Source organism: Macaca mulatta, chromosome 13 (genome assembly GCF_049350105.2).
Source record: "Macaca mulatta isolate MMU2019108-1 chromosome 13, T2T-MMU8v2.0, whole genome shotgun sequence".
Lineage (NCBI taxonomy): Eukaryota > Metazoa > Chordata > Mammalia > Primates > Cercopithecidae > Macaca > Macaca mulatta.
The window spans coordinates 86313424-86336097 of record NC_133418.1 but is presented as its reverse complement, the minus strand read 5'-3'; the positions used below and the strand labels follow the sequence as shown (position 1 = coordinate 86336097).

General features: G+C 41.1%; 1 long non-coding RNA gene across 3 annotated transcripts in view; it reads right to left on the bottom strand.

Annotated features, from left to right (window-relative positions):
* Positions 1–271: 271 nt before the first annotated feature.
* The window catches only part of LOC144333791 (uncharacterized), a 33532-nt gene continuing 11129 nt past the window's right edge, over positions 272–22674 (bottom strand). For all 3 annotated transcript variants that reach the window (XR_013402848.1, XR_013402847.1, XR_013402846.1), the window contains 3 exons: positions 12782–12853; positions 8950–9045; positions 272–503 (listed from right to left, as the gene is read on the bottom strand). This is a non-coding gene — a long non-coding RNA (uncharacterized LOC144333791). The remainder of the gene's footprint in view (positions 504–8949; positions 9046–12781; positions 12854–22674) is intronic.

Sequence of the window (22674 nt, the reverse complement as noted above, 5' to 3'; positions counted from 1 at the left end):
CAAAAATTAGCCAGGCATGGTGGTGAGCACCTGTAATCCCAGCTACTTGGGAGGCTGAGGCAGAGAAAATTGCTTAAAACCCAGGAGGCAGAGGTTGCAGTGAGCTGAGACTGCACCACTGCACTCCAGCCTGGAAAACAGAGCAAGACTCCATCTCAAAAAAAAAAAAAAAAAAAAAAAAAATTCTCCTTTTTCAGTACAAAAACCCAAGATCCTATAGCAATTCATTTTCCTATCACCCAAAAAGATTTCATCAAGCTTTACATTCTTTAATAATTTTATTAATAATATTAATCATACTAAGTAATTATTATTTTACCATCAGAAAAAGTGGGCCACTAATTTCTCAGCCTGGAGGGATTCGAGAGAGGTCCTCAGCTCCACAGCTCCCGTCGCTTTGGTTCCTTCAGAGGCAGTTCATTGGTCATTTGGGTCAGCAGATTTGCATGAGGCCTGGTAAGCCAAGGAGGAGCAATCGTTGAATAGTCCATCAGGATTGGTCGCTATGGAGAAAAAGACAAAAACAAATAGATGTCTATCATTTAACTGCTGTGGCCTGTGAGCACCAGAAGACAATGTGTGCCTCGCTGAGGGGGAGTAAAAGTCAAGGTGGAAAAGTGAATCTGAGATGAGAACCGGGTTCTAGATTCCAACTATTTGAAAACTGACCAGCCAATCAAAAGTCTCATAGCCTTGGCTTTTAAACAGTCTTCGGGATGATTCAGTCATGGGGACAGATGTCCAGTGGCATCTTCAGGATGGTGGCTCAGTGATACTGGATTGCAGCATTCTGGGGCACTGAGGGGAGGGGCTTCAGATCCAGTTGGTATCCAGGATCTTTGCTGGTCTCTGCTGTGGAAGGACTAGTTTGGTCTTATTCCTGGATGATGACCCCTGAATGAAATGTTTGTTTCTCTCTGCCACTCATGGTATTCTGCTGCCCCCACTGATGGAGTTGATGGTTTTGTCCATTTGCATTTTCGTCCTGAAGTCTCTAAATACAAGGCTTTTTGTCCAAGCACATACCTCTATTCAGGGTGTGCTGGTAAATGTTTAACTGGCTATCTCCAAATTACTTCTTGTCCTCGGGCCCCTAACTGCTCGGGGCTGTCTCTAGCATGCCTCTTCTAGGACTGTCAGTTACTCTGGTTGTGCCCTCATGGACTCTACCTAATCTCCGAATACGCCACATGTCAAGCATTTTGTCAAACAGCTTACATATATGAACTCATGCAATCCTTACAGCAACCCTGGCAAGTAGATACCAGAGGGTAGAGCGTCTCAAAGATCGCACAATGTTTCTTCTCTGGTCTCTAGGTAAATAGAGATGAGAGCTTAGGGTGGCCAGAAGCAGACAGGGACTCCAGAGAGCGGCACTGAGAAAACTGATGGTAGTGTCCCACACTCCCTTTCCCTTCAGCCCTCTTCTCATGCAAGACTGTGTTACTGGCCAAACCAGAAAGGAACTGGGGAACAGCCAGCCTTGCTGTCACCTCCTGGTCCCAGTCCTAGCCTCCACACCCCCATGGTGATCAGCCCCATTCACTTTTTTTTTTTTTTTTTTTTGAGATGGAGTCTCACTCTGTCGCCCAGGCTAGAGGGCAGTGGCGCGATCTCAGCTCACTGCAACCTCTGCCTCCCAGGTTCAAGCAATTCTCCTGCCTCAGCCTCCTGAGTAGTTGGGCTTACAGGCATATGCCACCACACTCAGTTAATTTTTTGTATTTCTAGTACAGATGGAGTTTCACCATCCTGGCCAGGTTGGTCTTGAACTCCTGACCTCAGATGATCCACCTGCCTTGGCCTCCCAAAGTGCTGGGATTACAGGCATGAGCCATGGTGTCCTGCCCCCATTCACTTTTTCAATAAATATTTATTAACTGTCTTTTATGGACAAGGTACACACTAGGTATTTCAGGGAATGCAACCGTGAGTAAACCATGATTCTCATTTGTCTTCTGAGAGATTATAATCTAGAACAGATGAGATGTGTACACAAATTATGATTTTTAAACTTTGCTACTTTATAAGTGTCAGAAGAGTTTTAGAGACAGTGAATCAAACCTCTTGTGTGACCCTATCCCCCAAATGCTCGGTGAGCATCTCTCATAGCTCAAGAGCAGCTTGCATTTAGATTGGTGATTTGTCCTTTAAAGAAATATGCCAATCACCATTAAAGATATATGGACTGAACACGGAAAAATGAAAATGGTTTATTTGTTAAAGTAGTGGAATTACGGGTGATTTTTTCCCCAGTGGTTTTGATTTACATTATCATTATATAATGGTGCTTGAGCTTTGTTATGTTTAAAAGAAAAAGTTGAAATTATTGTCATCCACAACTCAGCTCCAGGGACTGATTCCCAAGTTAGCTTAGCTCACCTCTGAATTAATCTCCTGAGGATCTTAGAAAACTCTATAGAGTTCCACAGAACACTGCCAGCTTTACATAGTCACAGCAACATATTTTTAAACCATTTGTGGATGTTTTCTATATCATATGTAACATGAAATGGTTTTTAAATGGTGTTAAACCTTTGAAAAGTGATGTGCTTGTAGAACTGTCTTCTTAAGACCCACTGTGGGATTTTTCCCCTCCCCCGCCATCCTTTTGATGTTAGTGATAACAGTCCCACAAGGGCACACTGTCAGTTAACTAGATAGGAAGTTTCATTAGGCAAACAGGTGTCAGCAGTGGCACAATCTACTCATTTATAAATGATTGTATTAGGGTTCCCTAGAGGGACAGAACTAATACACACATATAAAGGGGAGTTTATTAAGGAGTATTGACTCACACAATCACAAGGTGAGGTCCCACAATGGGCCGTCTGCAAGCTGAGGGGCAAGGAAGCCAGTCTGAGTCCCAAAATCTCAAAAGTAGGGCAACCAACAGTGCAGCCTGCAGCCTGTGGTCGAAAGTCCAAGAGTCCCAAAGCTGAACAACTTGGAGTCTGATGTTTGAGGGCAGGAAGCATCCAGCACAGGAGAAAGACAGAGGCCAGAAGACTCAACTAGTCTAGTCTTTCCTCATTCTTCTGCCTGCTTTTTATTACGGCCATGCTGCCAGCTGATTAGATTGTGCCCACGTAGGTTGAGGCTGGGTCTGTCTTTCTCAGCCCTCTGACTCAGATGTTAACCCCCCCTTTGGCAACACCCTCACAGATACACCCAGGAACAATATTTTGCATCCTTCAATCCAATCAAGTTGACACTCAATTTTAACCATCACAATGATCATTACCTGATTACTTGCATTTAACACCAATCTAAGCCAAGAGTCCTCTGATGAGAAATTGGGCTCTATAAATATGAGGAAAGATTTCTCTGAGCCCTTGGCAGCCGTTAAACTACTCCCATTAACAGCCTCCCTCATACTCTGTATAGGATTTCCCACTCATAAAGAAGGGCATGGGGACTGCATCAGCCTTTAACAAGATATGATTCCTGAAACTGCAGTCACCATCTTGGACCATGAGGAAACAAAGGAGAAAATCACAAAGGTGCCATTTCTGCCATAATTGGGATATTGAACCAATGCTTGCAGCTGCTACCTCCAACTTCTTGTTTTGTGACAATAATAAATGGCTATTTGTTTAAGCCATTATAATCTGGTGGTGGGTTGCTTGCATCTAATCCTTAGTGATATGAGACTGTGGCCATGGCAGTGCTAACATTGCCGATCAAACAGCTCTACAAGCAGTGACTGTAACTCGACTTTACTCTTTTCAGGGTCAAGAACTCTCTGCCTTCTAACATCTGAATTCCATTTTTCTCTGTTTGTTTTCGTATGTGTCTTTCACGTTGCAGGTTTTCTTGAAATGTCGGAATCCTTGGCTGGTCATTAGTTTTTAAGAGTGCCTCCTAAAAAGACTCTTTGGAAGCTCTGGGTGCATTGGCAAGGTGTGTTGCCTCAAGGGCTTTTCTGTAGGACAATTAGATGGTGAACCAGCTTTATTTTTGGGGGGACCCTGTAATGTCAGCAGCAGCCCCTCCAGAGAGATCCTTCCACCATTTCTCCTCATCAACTTCCCCTCCACTCTTCCCAACCCCAACTCCAGCCTCTCCAGTGATCTAAGACTTTCAGGAAATAACTTAGGGAAAATAGATCTTTATTTTAGAGGATGATATGGCCATATCTGAAGCTACGTGTCAAGTAATGTTATAGCAGTGCTCTATAATTCTTGGTGATATCACAGTATGCTGTACTCAGTGACAGCCTAACTGGAAAAAAAATTAAGTAGTAATAATGATATTTGACATATTGAGAACACACCATGTGCCAAGCAGTTCATTAAACACTTTATACATATTAACTCATTATCCAGCCAAGTATATGCTCAGTATCCCATTGTACCAATGAGGAAAGGGAGGCCAGGAGGTTATGTAACCTGCCTAGAGTTACACAGCTAGTGAATGGATCGTTGGAATCAGGTTTTTCGTTGTTGTTGTTGTTTTGTTTTTTGTTTGTTTTTGAGACAAAATCTCACTCTGTTGCCCAAGCTGGAGTGCAGTGGCGCAATCTCAGCTCACTGCAACTTCTACCGCCTGGGTTCAAGCTATTCTCCTGCCTCAGCCCCCTGAGTAGCTAGGACTACAGGCACCTGCCATCATGTCTGGCTAATTTTTGTATTTTTTAGTAGAGACGGCGTTTCACTATGTTGACCAGGCTGGTCTTGAACTCCTGACCTCATGATCCACCTGCCTCGGCCTCCCAAAGTGCTGGAATTACAGGCATGAGCCACCGTGCCCGGCCTGGAATCAGGTTTTCTTACAGTGCAAGCAGGTATAAGCAAATTATGTTTGGCAGGACACACTTTAAAGTCAGACTTCAAAGAATTCTCACAAAGTTCCAAGGAACATGACCTCACAATAAAAAATTATATAACACACAAAGAAACAAGCCACAATATGTGAGAGTCATCAGAAACAACAGCAAAATCAGTTTGCAAAAACTTTTGATATTAGATGATCAATTATAGATTTATTTTATAAATATATAGAATGTATTTAACATTGAAAGTATAAACAGGAGAATATAAAAACTGACAAAGCAGATCTGAACAATTAGAATAACTAAAAATTAAAAATTTTAATTGAAATAAAAAATCAAAGGGACTGGTTAGCATATTAAAAACATGAAAATTTAACAATAGGCTGCCATGACAAAAAAAAAAAAGAGAGAGCGAGAGAATCAGGCCAGGCACAGTGGCATATCCCTGTAATCCCAGCACTTTGGGAGGCCGAGGCAAGTGGATTGTTTGAGCCCAGGACTCCAAGACCAACCTGGCCAACACAGTGAGAACCCGTCTCTATCTTAAAAAGTAAAAAATATTTTAACTAAAAAAAAAACATTAGTATACTAGAAGATAGAAGTCAAGAAGTTTCTCAGAATACAGTACAAAGAGAAAAAGAGTATCTTCAAAAACCCTCTAGCAGGTGGTACATTAAAATCATATCCATTAAAATCAGACATTTAAAAATGATGGCCACTATCATCACATCTATCAAATATTGTACTGGGGTCTAAGCAGCCCAATAAGATAAGAAAGAAATAACTGGAAAAGTAGAAAGAAAACTGTGGTTATTTGAAAATGACAGAATCTGATGGAATAATCTCCAGATAAATTCTTAGAATAAGTAAGGTTCTTAGACACAAAAATCAGTTCACAAATACCAACAGCATTTCTATAAAGTACAAGATATAATAACATTAGTTTTTAAAATACCATTAAAATGGCAATGAAAACTATAAAGTGATTAGAAATAAATCCAGCAAGTTATTTGTGTAACAGCTATGTGTAGAACAATATTGCATTTGTGTCCTATTGCTGCTGTAACACATGACCACAAACTTCGCATCTTAAAACAACCCAAGTTTATTATCTTACTGTTCTGGAGGTCAGTAGTAGGAGAGAGTTTTATGGGCCAAAATCAAGTTGTCATAGCCACATTCTTCCTGGAGGCTCTAGGAGAGAACCTTTTCATTGCCTTTTCCATGTGATACAGGCTGCCTGCATTTCTTGGCTAGTGGCCCCTTTCTCGATCTTCAAATTCAAACCCTGCTTCAGTCCTCACATCTTCTCTCTGACTTTGACCCTCTTGTCTCCCTCTTATAAAACCCTTGTGATTACATTGGGCCCATCTAGATAACTCAGATGTAATGTAACATATCACAGGCTCTGGGCATTAGGACATGGACATCTTGGCAGGTGGCATTATTCTGTCTACTGCAAATATAAATGGAAAGACATATCAGGTTTTTTGTTTTTTTGGGTTTTTTTTAGGTGAGATCTCACTCTTAGCCCAGGCTGGAGTGCAGCAGTGCAACCATGCCTCATTGCTGCCTCAATCTTCTGGGCTAAAGCAATCCTCTTGCCTCAGCCTCCCAAGTAGCTGGGACTACAGGCATATGCCATCATGCCCAGCTAATTTTGTATTTTGTGTAGAGACACAGTCTCACCATCTTTCCCAGGCTGGTCTCGAACTTCTGGCCTCAAGTAATCCTCCTGCCTCGGCCTCCAAAAGTGCTGGGATTGTAGGTGTGAATCACCACACCTAGCTAAGACATACCTTTTTCATAAACAGAACATCATAAAGATGTCTGTTCTCTCAAACTGATTTATAGATTCCATGCAATTCTGAATCATACGCCATTAGGTTTTTTTTTTTTAATTAAACTTTACAAGTTTTTTCTAGCATTTATATGAAAGAACTAAGTGCTGAGTATAGGCAAGACACTCCTGAAGAACAGATGCCCTACTGGATATTAAGACTTAGTATGAAGCTATAATATTTAAGACTTAGTGGTATTGATCAGAGACAAATCCACCAGGAGAACAGACTCATGTACAGACCTGATATATGATAGAACTGTACTGCATGAGGTCATAGAAGCAAGCATACACTATAATTGCATTGATGCAAAAGTTGAAAACAGGAAATATCAAGCAATATATTATTTAGACACACACACACACGCGTATGGTAATACTACAAAGAAAAGCAAGGCATAAAATTTACGACTGGTAACCCCAAGACTGGGACGGTTGAGACTGGAGAGTTTTACATAGTGCTTTCCAAAGTACTGCTAATGTTCTACTTCTTAAGCTGAATGTGGGGTGTAGAGGTGTTAATTTTATTATTAGTCTTTTTTTTTTTTTTTTTTTTTTTGAGACAGAGTCTCACCATCACCCAGGCTGGAGTGCAGTGGTGCAATCTCAATCTCATCTTACTGCAACCTCTGCCTCCCAGGTTCAAGCGATTCTCATGCCTCAGCCTCCAGAGTAGCTGGGATTACAGGTGTGCACCGCCATGCTTAGCTAACTTTTGTATTTTCAATAGAGACAAGGTTCCACCATATTAGCCAGGCTGGTCTCGAACTCCTGACCTCAAGCAATCCTCCCACCTCAGCCTCCCAAAGTGCTGGGATTACAGGGGTGAACCACTGAGCCCAGCTTATTATTAGTCTTTAAATTGTGCAATATGTTATAGATACCCTTTTGTTTGAATACTATCTTCATATTTTTAATTTAAAAGGTAATCTGAGTTCATTTAAAAATCTCCTTTAAAACAAGTTAAAATGCATAAAACAATGTAAAGTTAAAGTATCAGTGTTGTATCCAGTTCATATAATCAGATAAACATTAAGACTACGTTAGAAAATGACATAGAAGTCATTAATAAACAAATTCACACAAGAAGAAATCTAAATGGCAATTAAATATATGGAATTTAAAAAAGAAACTTCCATCAATCTAGTAGTTTAAAAATCAAATATTTAAATATTATCGCCTCTCTAATTCAAAGGGGGTTAAAAATATCATACTGGTTGTTGGTATGATACTGCTGATAGGCAAACACATCGACAAGAATTTGTGAAAAAACAATTTATCAATACCTGTCAAGGGTCCTAAAGTGTTTATGCCCTTTTGTTAAATAATACAATTTCCCGAAATCTGTACTAGAGATAATTCTTATATATCAAGAAATATTTTTGTGACAAAAAAATAATATTAACTAAATGCTTATGCTGGTGCCAAGCATGGTGCTAAATCCGCCCCACAAATTAGGAGACTTGGGTTACTGCCAACACTACTCAGCCTGGAGATACTAGGAGGGTCAGGATCGAAACCCAGCAGTGTGATTTCAGAGCCCATATTTTTAAGTGCCACACCATATTGTAGCATTGCAACCTGGTTTCTAATTGTTGAGAGAGAAAAAAAAATTTTAATGATTAAATAACCAATATGAGACAATTATTCAAAATGAAAATGAAAGAAAAAAACCTAGAAATGACCTGAATGTTCAGTAACAGCCAAACAGCAAAATTAAGCATGGTATATTTATATGTAATAGGCAGGGGGAAACCACTCATTTCAAAAATTTTAATAAGTGGAAAAAATACATCTTAAAATTGAATAAATGTGGTATTGTGATTCAGTGCAAATGTATCACTGTTATAATTAAACTAAAAATTAAAGTCCTACTGATAATGGGTCGATAGTATCATCTTAATCATCTTAGCAAAGAACCACACATTGTTTTGTTTTGTTTTGTTTTTTTAAGACGGAGTCTCGCTGTGTCTCCCAGGCTGGAGTACAATGGCGCGATCTTGGCTCACTGCAACCTCCATCTCCTGGGTTCAAGCGATTCTCCTGCCTCAGCCTCCTGAGTAGCTGGGATTACAGGTGCCCACCATCATGCCCAGCTAATTTTTGTAGAGATGGGGTTTCTCCATGTTGGCCAGGCAGGTCTTGAACTCCTGACCTCAGGTGATCTGCCCAACTCGGCCTCCCAAAGTGCTGGGATTACAGGCATGAGCCACTGCACCCAGCCCACACATTCTTTATTTCTACTTTAATCTAATGTGAATAGATAACGCATTCATTCATTCACATTGTCCAAGCAGCAAACAAATATAAAAATATACACAATAGGAAGTCTCACCCCTACTCCGCTCCAGGGCCCACTGGTTTCCATTCTCAGCCTCAAATGGGTTGTCAATACTAGTATTTTCTTGTCTGGCCTTCCAGAAGGCTGTTCCTAGTCAAAGACAATATACATACATTCTTTGTCCTCTTCCTTTTTTATACAAATTATAAAAGACTATACACATTTCTCCAGTAAGTTACTTTTTGCATTTAATAGATCTTGAAGATCTGTCTAAATCAATACAAAAGCACTTACTCATTTTTTAATAGCTATATAGTATTCCACAGTGTAGCTATGCCATAAATAATTTAACAAGGTCTATACTGATTGACATTTATGTTGCTTCCAATTTTTTTTCTAAAAAACTTTTCTGGGCCGGGCGCGGTGGCTCACGCCTGTAATCCCAGCACTTTGGGAGGCCGAGACGGGCGCATCAGGAGGTCAGGAGATCGAGACCATCCTGGCTAACACAATGAAAACCCGTCTCCACTAAAAATACAAAAAAATTAGCCGGGCGTGGTGGCGGCGCCTGTAGTCCCAGCTACTCGGGAGGCTGAGGCAGGAGAATGGCGGGAACCCGGGAGGCGGAGCTTGCAGTGAGCCGAGATCGCGCCATTGCACTCCAGCCTGGGCGACAGAGCGAGACTCCGCCTCAAAAAAAAAAAAAAAAAAAAAAAAAAAATTTCTGAAGTGACCATTTCTTTTGCTATTACAAAAAAAAAAAGCAATGAATAATATTCATTCAATACTATCTCTAGAAATCATTATTAAAAGTATAATAGAATGCTGGGTCCAAATGTACATACACTTGTAATTTTTAAAAATAATTTCAACTTTTGGGCCAGGCACGGTGGCTCATGCCTGTAATTCCAGCACTTTGGGAGGCCGAGGCGGGCAGATGACGAGGTCAGGAGATCAAGACAATCCCGGCTAATATGGTGAAAACCCCATCTCTACTAAAAATACAAAAAATTAGCTGGGCTTGGTGGCGGGTGCCTGTAGTCCCAGCTACTCAGGAGGCTGAAGCAGGAGAATGGCGTGAACACAGAAGGCGGAGCTTGCAGTGAGCCGAGATTGTGTCACTGCACTCCAGCCTGGGAGACAGAGTGAGACACCATCTCAAAAAAATAATAACAACAATATAATAATAATAATAATAATTTTAAGTAGTCCCCAGTGTCTTTGTTGCCGCCTTTATGTCCATGGGTACCCAATGTTTAGCTCCTACTTATAAGTAAGAACATGCAGTATTTGGTTTTCTGTTCCTGCATTAATTTGCTTAGGATAATGGCCTCCAGCTGCAACTATGTTGCTGCAAAGGATATGATTTTGGTTTTTTTTAAATGCACAATTGTAATTTTAATGGATACCGCTAATCTCTAATCGGCTAACATCTTGATGCTGTTAGGCTTCCTACCAAGAACATAGTCTACCTTTCCATTTGTCCCAGGCTCTTTTTGTGAAGAGCAACACAATCTGGATCCATTACTTTTCAAAAAGCAGTGCGTATATGCAAAACTTTACCCACCAATGATTTCAGCGACGCACCCTAAAAAAAGTTAAAAGGAAATGGGTCACTATGTTAATACTAAATAATCTATCAGGGCAGGTGGGATTTGGGATTATATGGGTATTCTTCTTTATTCTTTCTTGCATTTTCGCCCATACCCTGGGCGACAGAGCGAGACTCTGTCTCAAAAAAGAAAAAAAAAAAATTCTTTTTTCTTTAATCACAGAATAGTCAGTAACTTTCAAAGTAATAAAATTTAGCATCATTCACCAGAGAAAAAGCAATATAAATCTATGAAAATTTGCCCCAAAGGATTAGGTACTTTGAGAAGAAATTTTAAACTGTCTAGATAAAGCACATTCCCCCTTTGACCTAACCATGTCCCTGTATCAGATGACAAACTCATGAAAGACCAGTAAAGAGGAAGCTGTACCCTTGCTCTGAGTTTGACCTTTCTCAAAGCAGAATGTGGTTTTACTAAAATAAGAAAATAATCTATCAAGGTCATGCAGTACTTGATTGTTATCTTACAAAATTTGGCAGAAGTTTTGCCCTAAACATATGAGCAATGCTGACAATTCCATTACAAAATTTATTTAAGCTGGTGCCACTGCTGCTGATGTATAATCTCATTTTAAGAAACTTCATTGTTTTTGGAAATCACAGTTTTAGAGATTCGTAATTTGATTTTTAAGTAGGATAATTTAAATAAAGATTGCCTGAAAGGAAAAATTCTAATATAATTGAGACTCATTGGAGGAAAATTTTACTGAGAATTTCCTTTAGGGGACATTTCCTATGTAGTACAAATGACTTTTCCCTTTTAGTCAATTTTTATAATAATTCTTTTTTATGGCCCCAAACCTTTTGTTTGTTGTTGTCATTATGTTTTGTATATTTGAAATGGGGTCTTACTGTGTCACCCAGGCTGGAATGCAGTGGCACCAATCATAGCTCACTGCAGCTTCAAACTCCTGGGCTAGGTGTCCCTCCTGCCTCAGCCTTCCAAGTAGCTAGGACTACAGGCACATGCCACCTCACCTGACTTATTTTTTAAAATAATTTTTGTAGATACCAGGTCTTGGTATTTTACCCAGGCTGGTCTTGAAATCCTAGCCTCAAGTGATTATCCTGCCTTGGCCTGGCAAAGCACTGGGATTACAGGCATGAGCCACTATATCTCAAAACCTCTTGAACTTCTTATTCTGGGAAGAAGAAAAGATGGAAGAAAAGGAAAGCAGGTCTTAAAATCCTGGGGGAAGAAGAGGAAGGACCATCCTTAATTACATTAAGGGCTCATCCTAGGCAAAATTACAAGGAAGTTTCCTCTTCTTCTTCTATCATACCTCCTAGTATCCTTTCCAACTTACCTATTTTGTATTTCTTCAAACTCTTGCTCCTAGCCAGATGTCAAACATGGACAGCTATCTAATAAACAAATCATCACCGAGATGGTTTCCCTTTCCAAAGAATATTCATATTTCTAAAGACCAAACAAACATAAGTCTGATAGTGGTATTTTAGAAAATATGAGAGAGCATTGGGTGCAGTGGCTCATGCCTGTAATCCCAGCACTTTGGGTGGCCAAGGCAGGTGGATAACTTGAGGTGAGAAGTTCAAGATCAGCCTGGGTAACATGGTGAAACCTTGTCTCTACCAAAAATACAAAAGTTAGCCAGGCGTGATGGTGCACACCTGTGGTCCCAGTTACTGGGGAGGCTGAGATGGGAGGATTGCTAGAGCCCAGGATGCAGAAGTTGTAGTGAGCCGAGATTGTACCACTGTACTCCATCCTGGGTGACACAGTAAAACCTTGTCTCAAAAAATAAAAAAAAAGAAAGAAAATATGAGAGGCTGGTGGAAAAACATAGGAGGCTTTTATCAGCATCCCTGACTCACAACACACAGGTTAGTCACATATGCCACCTGCTTAAGATTAGTGCCAGGTCCCCAAAATGCCCTAGAGAAAATATCTTGATTACTTCTGCCTTCAAATAAAGAAAGAGGGAAAAGATTTAAAGTGACAGCATATAGATTTTGTTCTTTGAAGCAAAAGAAAACCTCCAAATCATACATCATTAGGGTTTCATTTAACGTACTCAAAATATATTTAAACTATTAGATACAGGAGATTCACAAAGTCTTCATAGAAAAATTAAAAATGAAGATATATACCACATCCAATGTATATCTCAGTACCAGAAATAATTAATCCTCCCAATTATAGGAGGATTTTTTGTTACTTGGCAGGTCACTGAGTTTTTCCAGATTAGGGGCAATGAAAGCTCCCACCTACTATATATTTTTATTCTCCTGGCTGGGTGCAGTGGCTCATACCTGTAATCCCAGCACTTTGGGAGGTCAGGGCAGGTGGATCGCTTGAGGCCAGGAGTTCCAGCGAGACTCCATCTCAAAAAAAAAAAAAAAAGAAAGAAAGAAAGATAATGAGTGAGTTTTCCTGAGATCTGGTTGGGTAGCACCTCCCCTTTCTTTATCCTGCTCTGCCATAAGGCCTGCTTGCTTCCCCTTCACCTTCTGCCATGATTGTAAATTTCCTGAGGCCACCCAGCCATGCTTCCTGTACAACCTGTGGAACTGTGAGTCAATTAAATCTCTTTCTTCATAAATTACCCAGTCTCAGGTAGTTCTTTATCACACTGTGAGAACAGATTAATACAGTTACCAAGAGACTAAGATGCAGAATTGTAGCAGGGAGAAGTCAAGATATATCTAGAAGACAGCATCCCACTAGATCTGACGGCTAGAGGGGACTCACAGACCACTTCTTCAAGGCCTGGTGTCTGGGGATACAGCTGCCACCTGGCATACCCCAATCCAGCAGGGAAAACTGGAAGTCCCAAGATTAAGAGCAAGCAGCAAGAACTCCATCAGAAAAGGGAGGGAGGGAGGGAGGGAGGAAGGAAGGGAGGGAGGGAGGGAGGGAGGGAGGGAGGGACGGACGGCAGGCCGGCCGTGGTGGCTCACACCTGTAATCTCAGCACTTTGGGAGGCTGAGGTGGGCGGGTCACGAGGTCAGAAGATCGAGACCATCCTGGCTAACATGGTGAAACCCCGTTTCTACTAAAAATACAAAAATTAGCTGGGCGTGGTGGCACATGCCTGTAGTCCCAGCTACTCGGGAGGCGGAGTCAGGAGAATGGTGTGAGCCCGGGGGGTGGAGCTTGTAGTGAGCCAAGATCGCACCACTGCGCTCCAGCCTGGGCGACAGAGTAACACGAAAGAAAGAAAAGGAGGGAGGGAGGGAGAGAGGGGGGCGGGCAGGCAGGCCGGGCTCGGTGGCTCACGCCTGTAATCCCAGCACTTTGGAAGGCCGAGGCGGGCGGATCACGAGGTCAGGAGATCGAGACCATCGCGGCTAACACGGTGAAACCCTGTCTCTACTAAAAATACAAAAATTAGCTGGGCGTGGTGGCACATACCTGTAGTCCCAGCTACTAGGGAGGCTGAGGCAGGAGAATGGTGTGAGCCTGGGAGGTGGAGCTTATAGTGAGCCGAAGTCGCGCAACTCTCAATTCCATAAGGCAAGAAAACTTTATACTTTTCTGTATTTTTAATTTAAAATTTTTAAAAATGGAAGAGACTGAAGACAAGGGGGTGAATTCATAAAGGATTCCTGAAGAAGATGAGTTTTCAGTATGTATGTAATGTACCCCTAAATGTAAAAAATGGACCTTGGAGGAGTTTTCCTTTTGGATCCTGTGATGACACAGAAAGCACAATTAATAGTCCCTGTTTTTCAGAAGCTAGTTCGGGATATAAAAATTAGCTATGTGAAACACTCAGTGACCAATATATACTAAGAGTTTAAAGTTATCATTTATTACTAATAAAAGAGAAAGCAAAAAATTACTCAGAATGAATGATCCAGAATTTTTCATGACCCCATCTCAAATATATCATCTCCATTTCTTTCAACTTTCCCACCCACTGTCATCTACACCTATGCCATCATCACATCAATGATGCCTTTGGAATGGTCTTAAACTAAAAACGAAGGAAGGAAGAAAAGGAGGTAGGGAGGGAAGGAGAAAGAGAAAGAATGGGGGGACAAAGGAGGGAGGGAAGGAGACAAAGAGGGAGAAAGAAGGAGGGATGGAGAGAGACAAGGAGGAAAGAGAGCAGAGAGCTCAATGTATATTGATAACTCACTAATGGGCAGGATTATCATTCATTCTAGAAAAAAAGGAAAAAGCAGATAAACCCACAATATCACACTGGACAATAAGAAGTTTTCTTTTTTGAGGGACAAGAGCAAAAGTTGTCCTAAAAGGATACAAATCTCCAACCCTGTGACTAAAATATACCAGAATATTTTTGGCTCTTTTGGGTTGGCTATTTTTATGAGTATATGATTTCAACACAAATCCTTCTTCTTCATGTTTCTCAATCCTGTGTGTATCCACTGAAGTTCTTTTTTTTTTTTTTTTTTTTTTTTTTTTGAGACGGAGTCTCACTCTCGTCCAGGCTGGAGTGCAGTGGCACTATCTTGGCTCACCGCAAGCTACGCCTCCAGGGTTCCTGCCATTCTCCTGCCTCAGCCTCCCGAGTAGCTGGGACTACAGGCGCCCACCACCACGCCCAGCTCTTTTTTTTTTTTTTGTATTTTTAGTGGAGACGGGTTTCACCGTTAGCCAGGATGGTCTCGATCTCCTGACTTTGTGATCCTCCTGCCTCAGCCTCCCAAAGTGTTGGGAATACAGGCGTGAGCCACCACGCCCGGCCTCCACTGAAGTTCTTGATGTCATTTTTTGTGTTAGGTCTTTTTCTTTTTAAGAATAATTCATGGCCGGCGCTGTGCAACCCTCCAAGTGTGAAGTGACAGCCCTGTGTGTGATCTCCCCAAGTTTGCGTTTTCAACATTAAAGTTTACTTTTTATTAAAAAAAAAAAAAAGAAAAGAATAATTCATGGCTAGGTGCAGTGGCTCACGCCTGTAATCTAAGCACTTTGGGAGGCTGAGGCAGGCGGATCACCTGAGGTCAGGAGTTCAAGACCAGCCTGGCCAACATGGTGAAACCCCGTGTCTACTAAAAATGCAAAAATTAGCCAGGTGTGGTGGTGCATGCCTGTAATTCCAGCTACTCGGGAGGTTGAGGCAGGAGAATCGCTTGAACCCAGGAGGCAAAGGTTGCAGTGAGCCGAGGTAGCACCATTACACTCCAGCCTGGGCAAAAGTGCGAGACTCTGTCTCAGAAAAAAAAAAAAAAAAAAAAAGAATAATTCATTTCATTATCTCGCTATCTTTGAGTACCATGGTATCAATTAACAACATAAGCCACAGGACACCTGTCAACAGGAGACGTTGCCACAGCTGCAGAACTCACCTATGCCATAAAGCTGCATTTACATTTTGTCTTTGAGAGTTTGAATAAAATCTGATTTCATTACTATGCTATTGAGCACATTTATAGTGTAAGCATTCATAAACACCCCTCCATGATAAGATGTCTCAATTGCCCTTTTTTCCTGAACTGCTGAAGCCTGAGATGCTACCTGTGAACAGCCTAAAATGTGAGGTCAGAGTCAGGCTAAAAGTATATAAAACAGTATGTCTTTCCCAGAGAAAATTTTTAAAAAGAAATTCTGATGCAGATAAAATATTTAAATGAAGGGGGAAAGTAAAAACATGCAAGCCACTCTGAAACTAAATAATGGTAAATTATAACAGCTTTCAACAATACTTAGTTCTCATGAAAAGTATTTACCATGGCAACCATTGCATCCAACTGCTCTTAAACAAGGAATAAATTCAAGAGATCTATTGTACAGCATGGTGACTATAGTTAAAGACAATAATATTGTATTCTTGAGAAATGCTAAGAGAGTGGATGTTAAGTGTTCTCACTACAAAAATGATAACTATATGAGGTAATGTATTTGTTAATTAGCTAGCTTTAACCATTCCACAATGTAAGATATACTTTAAAACATTACGTTGTATAAATTCTTATAATTTCATATCAATTTTTTTAAATAAATAAATTTAGTTTGTTCAGCAGCAATAAAAAATAAGTAATTTAAAATTTTAAATTTTTAAAATTACAGGTGGCTCACACCTGTAATCCCAGCACTTTGGGAGGCCGAGCCTGGCAGATGACCTGAGGTCAGGAATTCCAGACCAGCCTGGCCAACATGGTGAAACTCTCTCTCTACTAAAATCACAAAAATTAGCCCGGTGTGGTGGTGGGCGCCTGTAATTCCAGCTACTCAGGAGGCTGAGGCAGGAGAATCGCTGGGACCCGAGAGGCAGAGGTTGCAGTGGGCTGAGATCACTCCATTGCACTCCAGCCTGGGAGACAGAGCAAGACTCCATCTCAAAAACAAATGGCTAGGCGCGGTGGCTTATGCCTGTAATCCCAGCATTTTGGGAGGCTGAGGTGGGCAGATCACCTGAGGTTAGGAGTTCAAGACCAGCCTGCTCAATATGGTGAAACCCTGTCTCTACTAAAAATACAAAAATTAGCCAGGTATGGTGGCGGGCACCTGTAGTCCTAGCTACTCGAGAGGCTGAGACAGGAGAATTGCTTGAACCTGGGAGGCAGAGGTTGCAGTGAGCTGAGATCATGCCACTGTACTCCAGCCTGGGCAATAGAGTGAGACTCTGTCTCAAAAAAAAGTAAAAAATAAAAAATAAAAAATAAATTTGAAGAAAATTGTTCTTAAGCAGGTCCCAAACTATAACAAAAAAGGGAAGCAAAAAAAGGTTATCTCCTAGAATTATACACTTTCCCTACACATGCTTATCCATTTTTACGAACTCAAAAGCTCACCTTAAAAACAATAGCACCTTTTGACCCAGCATGTCACTTCTGCTTCTAAGTACAAATATTAGAGAAGCACTCACAAGATAATATGTACATAAACATACATAGCAACAATGGAATTACAAAAATTTGAAAATGAACTACATTTCCATCAATAAAAAGAGAGTTAAATGAATTATACATATAATTCATACTAAACTACACAGCACTTATGAAACTGAACAACTTGAACTACATATAACAACAATAGTTAATCTCACAGATAAAAAGTTGAGCAAAAAAGCAGGTTGAGGAAGATTACAGTATGTAGCACTAAGCCAGATATGGTGGCTCAGGCTTGTAATCCCAGCTACTCAGGAGGATGAGGCAGAAGGATAACTTGAGACCAGCCTGGGAAACATAGCAAGACTCTGTCACTTAAAAATATATGTATATATATATTTTTTCATATTCATATGAAATATAAATATAAGTATTTATATATAAATATATATTATCTATACATATTTACTAAATATGTAGCACTACTAGAAGTATACCAAATAAACATTTTGGCATAAAGTCAATAAATTGAAATCAATATTTAGTTGAGGAGAAAATGAATATTAACATCAAAGAATTATTTCTGGGGTACAAGAACAAACCTGAAATCATGGCCAGGTGCAGTGGCTCATGCCTGTAATCCCAACACTTTGGGAGGCCAAGGCAGGTGAATAACCTGAGTTCAAGAGTTCAAGACCAGCCTGGCCAACATGGCAAAACTCCGTCTCCACTAAAAATACAAAAAATTAGCCAGGTATGGTGGCAAGCACATGTAATCCCAGTTACTCGAGAGGCTGAGGCAGGAGAATAACTTGAACCTGGGAGGCAGAGGCTACAGTGAGCTGAGATCACGCTATAGTATTCCAACCTGGGCGACAGAATGAGACTCTGTCTCAAAAAAAAAAAAAAAAAAAGAAGAAACCTGAAATTATATGTAAAACATTGATGGCTATTGTATTATTAATTTTAGTAGTAATTGCATTATAGCACATGAACACTATTTCTTTAGCACTGTCAGATGCTGTGTTGCTCTCGTAGTCACCGATCTGCCCATGTGTAATAACAAAAAAACACTCGCTTGCACCTGAGTTCAGTTGAGGAGCAAGATATTTGGGGGTCATCTAATTTTTCTCTAATACTTTTTTCTTTTCTTTATATATTTTATATTTTTATTAGGTTTGACTCAAAAACTGATTCGTTATAGATGTTGTACATGAATTTGGAGTTTTTCTTGGTGAAATTTTGAGATGACAAAATTAATATTCTACTGTAAACGTATCCTCATAAAGGCCAAGCGCTATGGCTCACACCTGTAATCCCAGCACTTTGGGAAGCCGAGGCAGGCAGATCACTTGAGGTCAGGAGTTCAAGACCAGCCTGACCAACATGGTGAAACCCCATCTCTACTAAAAATACAAAAATTAGCAGGGCATGGTGGCAGCTGCCTGTAATGCCAGCAACTCGGGAGGCTGAGGATGAAGAAGTCCTTGAACTTGGGAGGCAGCAGTTGCAGTGAGCCAAGATTGGGTCACTGTGCTCCATGCTGGGCAACAGAGTGAAACTCGGTCTCAAAAAAAAAAAAAAAAAAATTATCCTCATAAAGAAAAAAGAGGCCATGCTTGCAATCCTAGCACTTGGGGTGGCTCATGCTTGCAATCCTAGCACTTGGGGATGAGACAGGCAGATCATTTGGGGTCAAGAGTTTGAGACCAGCCTAGCCAACATGGTGAAACCCCATCTTTACTAAAAATACAATTAGCCTGGCATGGTGGCGCAGGCCTATAGTCCCAGCTACTTGGGGGACTGAGGCAGGAGAATTGCTTGAGCCCAGGAGGCAGAGGTTGCAGTGAGCCAAGACTGTGCCATTACACTCCAGCCTGGGTAACAGAGCGAGACTCTGTCTCAAAAAAATAAATAAATAAATAAAATAAAAAAGAGAAAATAATTTCCAAATGACACTTTTTCTTAACACTCATGATCTAAATGGAATTTAAAAGCTAAAAGTCAAATAGAGTTCTTAAAGATTATTTGTTTTGGATACTAGTATACAAGCAACTGTAAAATGATTGAAATTATAATATAATGTCTATTATTCTAACTTGTATTATTTTTATAAGGCGCTATCAAGTCAATAAAAGTCTACCATTCTTCCTAAAATTGTCAACGAATACACTGTCAATATTTTAACTATTTATTTCCCTATTTAACTATTAAAAAGTTCTTAATAATTTTGTATGTAAATTAACAGCTTTCAAAATAGTAATTATTACAGCATATTCCTCTTGCAATAATAAATATACATTTGTACTTCAACCTACTGAAAATCTCAACATACACAGGAATACAAAGATATTTTCAGTACCAGTTATATCTAGAATATGCTTAACTATGTTTGGAAATGACTTTCCAGCTATTAACAATAAATTGAAATAACATGTCTTGTGTAACTGCTACCATGGCCTAAATAACTATGATCTGCCTACACAATCACATGACTGGGCCTCGACCGCTGAACCAAGTGCCAGAAACTACACTGAAATAGGCATTCCACTGTTTGGCTTTCCAAAACCCAAAGCTGAGGCAGGAATTGTAGTCCTTCCCTCATCTTGAAGTTTAAAATATGCAGAAACAACCTGATTTTGTTTAGAGAGCATCATATGAGTATTTATCACAATTATAAAGATATGCCTGAGAATAGACATGAATTTGATTCTTTTTGGGGAGAAGGTGGGGAATGCAATGGGGAAAGATACACAAAAGGGCCAATTGTGTTTGTAGTGTTTTTTGTTTGTTTGTTTTAAGATGGAGTCTCACTCCTGTCACCCAGGCTGGAGTGCAGTGGCGTGATCTTGGGTCACTGCAACCTCTGCCTCCCAGGTTCAAGTGATTCTCTTGCCTCAGCCTCCTGAGTAGCTGGGATTACAGGGGTGTGCCACTACGCCTCACTAATTTTTTTTTTTTTTGAGACGGAGTCTCGCTCTGCCGCCCAGGCTGGAGTGCAGTGGCCGGATCTCAGCTCACTGCAAGCTCCGCCTCCCGGGTTTACGCCATTCTCCTGCCTCAGCCTCCCGAGTAGCTGGGACTACAGGCGCCCGCCACCTCGCCCGGCTAGTTTTTTGTATTTTTTAGTAGAGACGGGGTTTCACCATGTTAGCCAGGATGGTCTCGATCTCCCGACCTCGTGATCCGCCCGTCTCGGCCTCCCAAAGTGCTGGGATTACAGGCTTGAGCCACCGCGCCCGGCCTGCCTCACTAATTTTTGTATTTTTTGTAGAGATGGGGTTTCATCATGTTGGCCAGGCTGATCTTGAACTCCTGACCTCACATGATCCCCCTGCCTCAGCCTCCCAAAGTACTGGGATTACAGGCAAGAGCCGCTGCACCTGGCCTGTAGTGTTTTATTTCTTAAGCAAAATTTGGAACTTGAGTGTTTATTATTCTCTATCTCTTTTTTGCATGGCAAAATATTTTAATAGCAAAAGGGTAAGAAAAATAGCAGCTAAGCAAACCCTGTGATTATTAAGAAGCCCATACATTCTAGAAACCAGAAATATTACTTTCTCATTTATGAACTTTGTAATTTGGAAAAAATATTTGAAAATAGGGACTTTTCTTCAGAGAAGACATTATTGGTTTTTTTTTGTTTGTTTGTTTGTTTGTTTTTTTTTTTTTTTTGGAGACGGAGTCTTGCGCTGTCGCCTAGGCTGCAGTGCAGTGGGACGATCTCGGCTCACTGCAAGCTCTGCCTCCCGGTTTCAAGCCATTTTCCATTCTCCTGCCTCAGCCTTCTGAGTAGCTGGAACCACAGGCGCCCACCACCACGCCTGGGTAATTTTTTGTATTTTTAGTAGAGACACAGTTTCACCGTGTTAGCCAGGATGGTCTCGATCTCCTGACCTTGTGATCTGCCTGCCTCGGCTTCCCAAAGTGCTGGGATTATGGGCATGAGCCACCGCGCCCAGCCGACATTATTGGTTATTAAAGTGATGCCGACTACGTTCACTCTGCCAGAACCTAGTAGAGAAATCACTGTGACAATGGGTTTTGCAAGAGAAGATTTATTCCCAGGGCAGCCCAGCAAGGTGGTGGAATAGCAGCTCTCAAATCTGCCTCTCCAAAGATAAGGCTTAGGAATATTTATGGGTTAGAATAGTGGGGTGGTCTAAGGAATGGGGAAAGATGACTGGCAGTGGGGAAAAAGAAGTAATCAGTGATCTGTGCAAGCATAGTCCGGGTTCGTGGCTCTTCACAGGATGCATGTTCAGAAAATAGTGTTAGCATGATTTGAAGGTGGAGTTTTTGGGCCTCTGACATCAAAAGGCCACGTCTCATGCATCTGAACAGGTCCAGTTGAAGGGGAGGTGGTCTCAACCGGTTTGAACAGAACAGGAGCTGCTCTCAAGTTCCTGACAAACAACTTAAGCAACTGTTACCATGGTGACATATACATCAGAAACGTTATCAGTAAGGTAACCAGTGAAGGTTAAGTAATAGCATTTAGCAGCATGGCTTTTAGATATATGGGTAAAAAAATTAGCAAAAAGCAACCAACCAAAAGAAAGCCAGGCCAGATTAAATTTGGCAGACCGAGCCAGATTATCAGATTAGCCCTTCAGTTTCGAAAGCATCCACTTAATGAGTGATTTATGTAAATCTCAAAAAATAAAATAAAAATAAGAAAAAGCTAACTTTCTAGTCAATCATTTTATTTATTTATTTATTTTTGAGACGGGGTCTCGCTCTGTCGCCCAGGCTGGAGTGCAGTGGCGTGATCTCGGCTTACTGCAAGCTCCGCCTCCCGGGTTCACGCCATTCTCCTGCCTCAGCCTCCCGAGTAGCTGTGACTACAGGTGCCCGCCACCATGCCCGGATAATTTTTTGTTTTTAGTAGGCATGGGGTATCACTGTGTTAGCCAGGATGGTCTCGATCTCTTGACCTCATGATCCGCCCACCTTGGCCTCCCAAAGTGCTGGGATTACAGGCGTGAGCCACTGTGCCCCACCTTTATTTCATTATTTTATTTTATTTCTTGAGACAGGGTCTTGCTCTGTTGACCAGGCTGGAGTGGGATGGCGCCATATCCACTCACTGCAACCTCCACCTCCCGGGTTCGAGTGACTCTCCCAGATCAGCCTCCTGAATAGCTGGGACTACAGGTGTGTGCCACCATGCCTGGCTAATTTTCGTATTTTTAGTAGAGATGGGGTTTTGCCGTGTTGGCCTGATTGGTCTCCAACTTCTGGTCTCAAGTGATCCACCAGCCTAGGCCTCCCAAAGTGCTAGAATTACAGGCGTGAGCCACCTCCTCCAGCCTACTGGGTCATTTTAAATAGCAAACTGATACAAAATGTCTTTCTGCTACAGCAATCATAATTAAAGGCAAAAGAAAACAAATAGGTCAAA